This window comes from Octopus sinensis, unplaced genomic scaffold, assembly GCF_006345805.1.
Source record: "Octopus sinensis unplaced genomic scaffold, ASM634580v1 Contig14509, whole genome shotgun sequence".
NCBI classification, from domain to species: domain Eukaryota; kingdom Metazoa; phylum Mollusca; class Cephalopoda; order Octopoda; family Octopodidae; genus Octopus; species Octopus sinensis.
Window position 1 is genome coordinate 67,501 of NW_021833265.1, and position 10,696 is coordinate 78,196.

Sequence of the window (10,696 nt, forward strand, 5' to 3'; positions counted from 1 at the left end):
TGTTTGTCTCGGTGGTCACAGTTGCAGGTCGTCCAGACCTGGGATTATCTCCATTCCCCTCCTAAATTCAGATGCCTACTTTTGCAGCGAGGGTAAGGTTGGGACGTCAGCCCCTTCTCTATTGGGAATATTATCGTCCACGAATATGGGTGGGGTGGGGGAGCATGTGATTACGCGTGTGTAGCGTGTATTTAATACATCAAAATTTCAGCTTAGTTATTGCAGAGGGAATGCTCACAATCACAATATTTGACCAATAAAAACGATGATTCAAAGCGATAATGATTCACAGAACTTAGGAGTAATCATGTGCATTTTTCATCAACCACATCACCAAACTGACATCTAAACGCATCACACACACACACACACACACACCACACACACACACACATATATTTTCGTTTTTGGATTTCGTTTGCAAGATTCTTCATGTGGGTTCGTGTGTTGTTGAGAGTCAACAACTATCGAAAAGGTTGCAAGACGCAACGAAAATTTTAGAAAAATAAATAAATGAGTGGAAATTTTACCGGTGTGGGTGTTAAATTATAAGGCACTAAAAGAGAATGACTCTCCCCAGACACAACAGTATATACATATATAATGTCTTTCTGTGCAATATCTTATGGTTGTTGGTTACTGTAATTCTACGACTGTCCTTCTGTTCCCACTCACAGTGACAATCCACACACACCGGTCAACATCTGGTGTGACATTGTCTTTCATTTCTATGAATTTCTCTATCCTTCTCCTATCCCATTATCTCACCCCTCTTGTTTGCAAAACCTTCTCTGTCTATTTCTGTTTGCCTCTCCCCTTCTCTCTCTACGTATCCGCTGCCTTTTTTCCTTTAATGTGGTATGAAAGAAAGAAAAGTGGTGAATCTAGTTGAGTTAACTGTTTCTCATAACGATAACATGGATGCCACTCGGGATCGAAAGATTGATCGTTATGTAAACCTGATCGAGGAATGTGAAGACGCAGGCTGGAAAGCGGAGCATTTTCCAATCGAAGTCGGATGTAAAGGATTTGTTGTACACAGTGTGAGACGACTGTTGTTATCGTTAGGTCTAACTCATCGTAAGATCAATACCACCATGACCGATATCCAAACTACAGTGGAAAGGCTAGCCACTGGATTTGGTTAAAAAGTGACGATGAATGATGGCTAGAAGAATATTGAACTATATCTGATAACCAGTTAATATAGCAAACGGGGACTCATATCAGTGAGGAGGGCCTATACGCAATGATGCCGTCGAAAGGTAGGCCTTAAAATGGCGCGTATTCTCTTCTAATAACCCTATACACTTGCTGGCTTCTGGTCTGCGATGTTTTCGCCAAGTAGTACTTGCAAAACACTTCCAGTTTCTTCCTCTGTCCATCAACTACCTATTGTCTATCCTTATTCCCATATTTTTTCCCCCTTTCTTCCTACCTGTTCTTCCCCAGTCTTCTCTGCTCCTCTCTATTGGCCCTTCTTCCTTCACTTTTTCGTGCCACGTGACCATCCAATGTTTTTGTCGCCCGTTCTTTTTCTACTTGACCAGTGCATCGGTAAGACGTGTTTTCTTTTCACTCGCCTAGAATTCACTTCCGACCCTCGGGTTGTCTTATCTTTTCATTTATTCATTCTATCTTTTCTTTCGTTCTATCTTTCTTCTCTTCTATGCCATTATTCTATCCTTCTCCCGAGTCCTTTCGGATATTATTCGAGGTTTTTTCTCTCTATTTACCTTCACTTTTTGAAATATTAAAATTAAGTAAAAACCTTAAATTTGGTGAATTGATATAATTTTCACGCTAAGTCTCAGGCCCCTATTCACTTGTTCCAGAAAATCATTTAAAAAAGTTTCAGAGGGTTAAAGTTTGGGTTTTTTGCACTTAATCAGAAAACGAAATCTGGAGCTGCCATTTTGTGCGTGACATTACGACGTCCAAACATTCACGACAGCATTACGACGGCAAAACATGTTTTAAACATCTGTATGTATGTTTATAACAAATATTTGTCGATTTTCATTTTTTTTATGTCCTGTGTGTGACTGACTTTGAACTGGATGACTACCCTCTTTATTTTAATGATTTGGTCCTATCTGATAATCATGCTTCCCAACAGGAAAAACCACTTGGCTGAGAAGCAGTATCGCAGTGATGTCATATCTGCTGTTGATGACTTTTTCGATCAACAGGATGGCTTCTTCTGTTCTATATTTAAGAGATGAGGTATTATGTACATTATTTACATTATTTACATTTGACGATATTTGTCCTCATCTTGTTTGTGGATAACACAACGTTTCAGCTGATATACCTTCCAACTTTCATCAGGTGTGTTGGGGAAATTTCGAACCTGGGTTCTCATTTCTAAGACATTTTTCGATCTTCTTCTTCTTCTCTCTTCTTCTTTCTCTTCTTTCTTCTTCTTCTTCTCTTCTTCTTCTTCTTCTTTTCTTCCTTCTTCTTCTTTTATTATTATTATTATATTATATTATTATTATTATTATTATTATTATTATTATTATTATATTATTATCATTATTATCATTATTATCATTATTATTATATTATTATTATTATTATTATTATTATTATTATTATTATTATTATTATTCAGGTCACTGCCTGGAATCGAACTCGGAATCTTGGGGTTAGTAGCCCGCGCTTTTTATCACTACGCCATATGCCTACGTGCAGATTAAAAAATCTACCCTTTTCGTAAAACATTTTAGACCTTGGTTTGCACTAGACCAGTAAGCCAATGGGCAACAACAGAAATATCTTAAAGCTCAGCTCCCCAAATCATTACAGTGTTTGAATAGAGATTTTGATTAAACCGATACAAAAATTGAAAGTCTTGGCATTGACATTTGACGTAATGCACAGAGAAATAAGGCCGGCATTCAACAGCTTTGAACAATCTAGACCAAGTTCTTAGCTTCTTATTAGAAGTAGAATAATGATCCGAAACAAAAGATTAATAGATTGCTCTTCAACATTCATTACATACAACATAAAATATCCGATATCCAACGACCATATATTCAAAAATGATAGTTTAGTTTAGGAATTTTGATTGTTTAGGCATTATGTATAAAGGCAGTTGTCAATGTTCCTCCTCAGAGAGAGCATGCTACATGCCCTTGTGGACTATGATCCTACAAAACGGCAGTAGATCTATTATCACGCCAGAGATAAAATAGAAAATAAGATTAGATTAAGAACTATTAAAATCTAAACCTATGACAACAGCAAAACGCAAAGACGACGATTATAGTGAACAAGGCACAGATACGCCTTTCTCTCTTTCTTTCTCTCCCCATCTCTCTCTCTCTCTCTCTCTCTCTGACTGAATGCTGTGGTTCAAAGGTTGTTTATTGAAAGGCTTGTAACTAACAACACTGTTGTTCATAAAATCGCTATAAAATGAATAATAAATAGCCTTCCAATTGATTAATGTTGTCAATTAATCAATGATTATTTGTTAATCGCAATTAAATGGAAAAAACAAAACAGAGTCAATCCTTGGTTTATATCATACCATTGTAATGAATATATTGAACAAAGGACGTTTTAACATTATTAATATCACCTAAGTGCATCTCGGAGTTGTAAATAAGGTAACACCAGAACAGGATACTGTAAAACAGGTCAACACTCTTTAATATACTGTAGTAAAAAGTTGGGGTCAGTAATCGGTTCCATTCTCCTCCTCCGTTGCTGACTGTGCCACAATTGACCATATACCTTAGTGACAATGGCAGCGAATTGACGAAACGATGAGTTAATGCCCGTTATCACATTCCTCTACGTCTGCTTTTCAAATTTGGTTGAACTCGATTTTATCATTTATCCCAGCAGAGTCGATAATATAAGAATCAGTCATACAATTCAAACGATTGTTGCCAGTTCACCCATGCTTGCATGTATGTATGTATGTAGTATGTATGTATGTAGTATGTATGTATGTATGTATGATGTATGTATGTATGTATGTAATGTATGTATGTATGTATGTATGCATGCATGTATGTATGTATGTATGTGTGTATGTATGTATGCATGTATGTATGCATGCATGTATGTATGTATGTATGTATGTATGCATGTATGTATGCATGCATGTATGTATGTATGTATGTATGTATGCATGTACGCATGCATGCATGTATGTATGTATGTATGTATGTATGCATGTATACATGCATTCATGCATGTATGTATGTATTATGTAGTATGTATGTATGTATGTATGTATGTATGTATGTATGTATGTATGTATGTATGTTGTATGTATGCATGCATGTATGCTGCACGATCAATATTTCCAACACGCTAACTCGAACTGTGCCTAGACTTCGAAGACCAAGCTATGAACTGCTGACTATGTCAGACTGATACTATTTATATGCATGATCTCGTCTATTCTCATCAGAGGTGTCGTACTCACGCCACAACAGTATGTATGTATGTATGTATGTATGTATGTATGTATGTATGTATGTATGTATGTTATGTATGTATGTATGCTTGTATGTGCGTATGCATGTATGCATGCATATATGCATGTATGCATGCATGTATGTATGCATTATATGTCAGGTCAGGCCACCTGTGAAGTTTCTCATGAGCGCTACTGGTAACATGAAATCCTGTACAACCTGTTGCAAGGTCAGGTCGTCAACGACTAAACTGACACGTTCATAGGTTAACCTGGCGAGTAAGATTACTACAAAACCCAACAGGACTAAAAGCAAGACCTTTCAAAAGACCAGATGAACCGGGTGTAAATTCAATGACCATCTAGCCATAGCTTGTGCATTCAGCTATTCCGAGTTTGTGCCCGACGTACTGGAAAGCCAGTGGGTGTGAGGCACCCTTAGCTTTTGTTAAAGCATGCTTCGAGGAGAAGATCACTTTGATATAAAACTGGATATGTAGGGAAAAGGACTTTGAGGAATCTTTTGTTTGCACTTGAGATCATGGCGCTTCCACATTTCTGAGCCTGCAACCCATATTGGCACTGGGTATCTTGGCCTGTCTGTGGATCATGCGAATAGGGTGGAAAGGGTCCAAGAGGTGTTGTGCAAGCTTTCTGGACCTGAAAGTTTGTACATATATTGCTGACATTTTGCATGGGTCATTGTCAGTGATGGTCTGGTCTTCCTCGGTCACAAGTGGACAGCTATCATAATATTATGTATGTATGTATGTATGTATGTATGTATGTATGTATGTATGTATGTATGTATGTATGTATGTATGTATGTATGCATGTACGTATGTATGTATGTATGTATGTATGTATGTATGTATGTATGTATGTATGTATGTACAAATAGGTGTTGGTAAAAATACTAGAAACATCTTGTTAAATGAGAATTAGTATTTAATAAGAAGTTGGTCCAGATGTGGCACCAATCACAGCTTGAACCCGTCGAGGAATTGTCTCCTACAAGTGCTGAACATTGTTAGAGGAAGTTTGCGCCAGTCTTCAAGTAAAATCTGATTTACTTCTTTCAGTGACGATTGGAGGAATGCGGCTTCTCCCTTGCCGTCCCAAGATGCTGAACCATAAATCAATCTTCGGTTATATTGAGATCCTGTGATTGGCCAGGGAAGACTAATCTAAATGGTCTACTTCACTTTTGAACTCTTTTCGTACCCCTTTTGAATTACATTAACCGTGTGAATCTTTGAAGAAACGTTGTAGGAGTTTTCCCTACCATCAGGTAACAATGTTTATACCATAAAATGGATATACTTAGATAATCTTTTTCTTTAACTCTGCAATGTAGAACAATCAGAGGGTTAAGGATTTCCGGTTATAACTGTCTAAATCTTCACAAATGTACTTCTCTAAATGCTTCCCGTTAGGGGCCAGACATTCCGGGTTGAAACATTCCTTGCTTCGTCTCCAGACATAAACTCACTCTAAAGAGAGGAAAATGGTAAATGGTGATTCGTCAGAGATGTCTATGTTCCACTGAACCATTGCCAACTTTTAATAGACTTGACATCGTTTTCTCTCCCATATCAATGTTGTAGGGGCACAGATGTTTAACATACGCAGTCCTTCTATGGTATGCAGCTTTATGGAACTCACGGCGAACGGTTGCCGTTGACACGGGGGAAGCACTCAATTGCAAACTGATCACCCTCAAGCAAGAGCTAAAGGCAGTCAGTGAGAAAACTCCGACATCAGAAGAGAACCGAAAGAAAAACAATAAATGAAAAATTTAATCGGAAACGTGCAGCAGCGTGCAGAGATACGAGAGAAGAAGCAATAAATATCATTGAATCTCCTTTAGGGAGATGAAAATCTGAAAAATCTCCTTTTCTGGTGGAAAATCTGGAGCGAAGAGATGGAGTTTAACAAAGATGCCCAATGAATAGAAGAAATTCGAGGTAATTACTGTCCCTGCATTACACCCAAGACACATCATTGACGATACCCTTTAATCCAGAAACTTCAGGGTGGAAAAGCAACTGGAAGAGACTTGATTGTTGTATATTGGTACAAGAAGCTAACCTTCTACTGACCGTATCTAAACAATCTGTACCAAAAAGATTTGAATGAGAAAAGTATTATATCACACTGGTTAGCTCAGAGAACTACCCACATGGCAAAAAAAAAAATCACCGGCCAATTGCATGCCAGGACTTAATGCATAAAATATGTACAGCAGGTTTAAACCTCTTCCTCCAAGACCATTGTGAAAGTAATAACATCGTCACACCAGAACAAACAGTTGGGAAGAAGGGAGTCTAGGAATGTGTCGAACAAATGATGATAAACAAATGTCAGAGGTGCGGGAGCATAGGAGGAACCTAATTTCACTGTAGCTAGACTAGAAGAAAGCCTTTCACTGTGTCCCCAACCTATAGATGCTAGAAGCCTTTCGGCTTGCTAAAGTTTCAGTGAACATTGTAAAAGCCATAGCTGACCTGACTTCATCTTAGGTCTCCATCTTGAAGCTAAATACAAGGAATGATTGTATTATAAGATACAGTATCACAGAAGTATATTCCAAGGGGATAGCCTCTCTGTGACGCTGTTTATACTCTTTGTACCCCCACACCCGTCATTCATGCTAAGAAAATCTGAACGGTATCTCACCGGTTCACAAGGAAACAGAACTACCAAAGTTACACACTGTTTTTTTTTTTTTGTGAATGACTTGAAACTATATGCAAAGACTATAAATGAGATGAAGAATAGCCTTGACCTGCTTACAACATTCTCAAAGGATATGGTAATGGAGTCTGGTTAGTATAAATGTTGCTATAAGGTTGGGAAAAAAGGAAAACTGTAAACCAGAGTAGCAACATCTCCATCAATGACTTAACCGTTTCCCCTGTATCTGATAAAGAATGTTACAGGTATCTGGTGGGGTGGATGAAAACATATTTTACGTTGGCACCTGTAACAAAACACGTGTCACTAAAATATATTACAGTCGAATAAAGAATATAAGGATTTCAGAATTCACTGCTTTCAATAAAACAATGGTCCACAATTTGTTTACATATTCAGACCAACATGTGGGCTATTTGATTGGTTGCTTGATGAAATTCGAACCATTGCTGTGAAAATCCCGAAGATATTAAGCAGCACAACTATTTTCTATATCAACAGCGACGTACGAGGGACGTTCAATAAGTAATGCCTCTGACCCACTTGCAGTTGTTTGATCTAGCTGAAATTTTGCATGTGCAATCATTTATATCTCTATAGAGTAAGTGGCAAATTACAGCTGAATTAATTGTGGTTTCTGATTTACAGGTGTTTGAACCGAGTCAAGTGTGAAATGGAGCCTGTTGAGTGTCGAGCAGTGATCCGGTTTTTGTATTTGAAAGGACGCACACCACGGGAGACTTTTGGTGAAATGAAAGTAACTTATGGTGATGATGCCCCATCATATGACCTTGTAAAACGCTGGCATCGTGAATTCAAACAGGGTCGGAACTCTGTGGAAACAGCTCCCAGATCTGGTCGCCCCCTTCTGCCATTGATGAGGCATCTGTCCGTCAAGTTGAGGCTGCCATTTTGGAAGATCGACGCATAATTATTCGCCAAATAGCCCATGAGGTCAAGATTAGTACCGGATCTGTGGAAACTATCATTCATGACCATTTGCATATGCAAAAGGTGTCTGCCAGATGGATTCCCAGGTTGCTCACGCCTTTCCAGAAGCAAGAACGCGTCGAGTGCTCGAGGGTGAATTTGGAGATGTGCCAAGAAGATGAGTCAAAATTTTTCAAAAGACTGATTACACAGGATGAAACCTGGGTCCATCACTATGATCCAGGGACCAAAGCCCAGTCAATGCAGAGGAAGCACCGTGACTCACCCCCTCCAAAGAAGGCAAGGGTGCAGCCCTCCGCTGGCAAGGTCATGCTCACAGTCCTCTGGGACCAGGACGGAGTAGTGATGACAGATTTCCTGGCAAAGGGTACCACAATTGCAGGAGCCTATTATGCTTCACTTTTGAGGAAATTAAGAGAAGTTATCAAAATCACGAGGCGGGGCAAGATCAGCAAAGGCATCCTCCTCCTGCAGGACAACGCTCCGGTCCACAACTCGCTTGTCGCCAGATCAGAAGCACAGGCGTATGGCTATGAACTCCTCTCCATCCCCCTACTTTCCTGACCTTGCACCCTCTGATTTTCACCTCTTCCCAATCATGAAGTTGTTTTTGAAAGGAAAGCGTTTCCCAGATGATGCAGCCTTGATTTCTGAAGTCACGTTGAGGTTGGAGGACCAAGCTGGGTTCTTCTACAAAAACGGTCTCCAGAGCCGCATCAAACGATGGGAGAAATGCGTAACTCTGGGTGGTTCCTATGTAGAAAAAGACTAATAACTGTGCCAAGTTTCGTTGCCCTACTGCTATGGGAAGTGGGTCAGGGGCATTACTTATTGAACGCCCCTCGTAGGTCACCTCTACCTAAAATGAAAACAAGGTTGAACACGCTTAACATCGATCCAGACTGCCTTTGAATGTCGTATTAAAATCCTTTCAGCAACATTTTTTAACCACCAAGTGTTGAAGTGCATCACTTGACCAAATTTGCATACACGAGACAGATAACACTGTTCAAAGATGTCGCACGACTCTAACGCAACATATCATCAAATGAAAGGATGCGCGTATATCAGCAGAAGATCATGCATGGATAAGTTTGAAGAAAGCACCGGGATGATTGTAACATTGATCATAAAAGCAATCTACCATGGACCAACGACCGGACTGCAAACTCTCACACTGACCGCTATGCTTTTGCAATTCAAGAATAGGAAGTATCAGTCAAATGCTTGATGCACAAAAGGTTCAAAGACGCTGGTAAAATACCAAAATATGATAAACGATGCAGACTTTCTGGAGTTAACACCATGCTGTCACCCACATCATAAGCAGTTGTTCGAAAACGTCATCGCAGTATTATCAACCGATGTGATATGATGTGACTAAGACACTGTATAACAAAATCCGTCGGAAGGATAACCCTGAGCCCAAAGAAATAAGAATCCACATTTTCGTAGAGGACATAGCCACTCATAATAAGAAGGAGTACTGATGGAATGTCCCAGTGAAAAGCCTCAATAAAATTTAAGCATAATAAGACTGACATAGTGATGGAAAAGGGAAACTGTGTGCAGTTGTGGAAATTAGCTGTTCAGCGGATGTTAACATAAAGATCAGCGAAAAAGAGAATACCTACGCTGAATTATTGAGAAATATACTGTTACTCTACCCCGATTACAAGTTCAGGGTTATATCTCTAATTATTGCGGTACTGGAATATATAACACGTTGCCTAAGTACCATTCATGAGAAATTGGGCTTCTCGAAACCAGGAAGGGAAAAGTTGATTCGAAGACTTTGAATCTAAGTTAAAAATCGGGTCTTTCTCTATTGGCAAGAAATCTCGAAATGAAACTGAATAAGGACCTACATAATATACGCACTTGTATATTAACATTTATGCATGTTTTTTTTTTTACTTGTTTCAGTGATTAGACTGCGGCTATGCTGGAGCAGCTTGAAGAATTTTCAGTCGAGCAAATCAACCCCAGTATTTATTTTTTGAAACTTGGTACTTATTTTATCGGACACTTTTGCTGAACCCCTAGGTTACAGGGACGCAAACACACCAATACCGGTTGCCAAGAGGTAGTGGGAGACAAATACAGACGCAAGCACGCATGCACAAATGTGCGCACGCACAAACACATACACACGTACACACACACACACACACACACACACACACACACACACACACACACACACACACACACACATATATATATGCACACACACCAAATCTTCTCACAAAGCTTTTGTCTGCCAGAGACAATAGCAGAAGACAGCTGCCCTCGGTGCCACGCAGTGGGATTGAACCCGGTACCGTGTTGTTGCAAAGCATATACACGAATGAGTGGATAAACGAAGAAAGAGTTTGATTGAGTTCGTTGCTATTTCAAGTTTCGAAGGCCCATAACAAGATCCCAACTCTTCTAGAATACCGATTCGGCATATGTACACATACGGGAAGGTGCGTGGCTTAATGGCCAAAGTATTCAACACATTCCACTCAAGATCTGAAAGTCCTGAGATCGCTTCTCAGTGATGGCTTTTGCCGTCGAGAAGAACACTATTTCTCGTTGCTCCGGTCCACTCAACTGGCAAAA